This window comes from Otolemur garnettii, unplaced genomic scaffold (assembly GCF_000181295.1).
Source record: "Otolemur garnettii isolate 467f Iridium unplaced genomic scaffold, OtoGar3 scaffold00142, whole genome shotgun sequence".
In the NCBI taxonomy this organism is placed as follows: Eukaryota; Metazoa; Chordata; class Mammalia; order Primates; family Galagidae; genus Otolemur; species Otolemur garnettii.
Window position 1 is genome coordinate 3,653,841 of NW_003852537.1, and position 764 is coordinate 3,654,604.

General features: G+C 35.2%; 1 non-coding gene across 1 annotated transcript; it reads left to right on the plus strand.

The window, feature by feature from the left end:
• The first annotated feature begins 233 nt into the window (after positions 1-233).
• On the plus strand, positions 234-340 carry LOC111728183. The gene has a single exon (XR_002775560.1). It is a non-coding gene; the product is annotated as a U6 spliceosomal RNA (small nuclear RNA).
• The last annotated feature ends 424 nt before the right edge of the window (positions 341-764 follow it).

Sequence of the window (764 nt, forward strand, 5' to 3'; positions counted from 1 at the left end):
TAAGTTTAATAATATGATTATTGAAAGTAGGAGAAAAGCAGAAATGAGTAATCTTTCAAAACGTAAAATTCTATTATGAGTCTATAAAATCACATCACTGAGCAAAGTTTCAGAAACTATCAGGTAAACTAAGATCACATCATTTTGATCTAGACGATTGTTATTTCTACCCTCTAGAGATACAGAAGGCTATTTTTCTGCCAATGAGTGGTTTAAAAAATGTGAACGTTCTCGTGCTTGCTTCGGCAGCACATATACTAAAATTGGAACGATACAGAGAAGATTAGCATGGCCCCTGTGCAAGGATGACACACAAATTCATGAAGCGTTCCATATTAAAAAAAAAAAAATGTGAAAGTTCTCGCACAGGCTGATCATCACCTGCCCATCTCACCTAGCAGTTGCTGCACTAAGTGTCGTGTTAGTGTGGGAATGCACATGATAAAAACTACAGCTTCTCCCTCAGCACAGGGGGAGCAGCAATGATAAGTGGGAAGTGAGGAAATTTGGAAGCTTCCTGAGGATCAATGAGAAATGCCTAAAATTACTTTGTAAATTATAAATTACTGTCTCCATAATAGAAATGCCATTTCTTTTCTTATTATTGCTGCTACTAATATTGCTGCACCCACAGATAATATTGTGGTTCCATATCCTCTAAAGAAATTTAAAGATCCTACTTGTTTATGAAAGTAGGATTTGATATATGGATTGATAATAGACTTTATGTTACAGAGATTAATATTTGAATTTTGGCTCTGCAT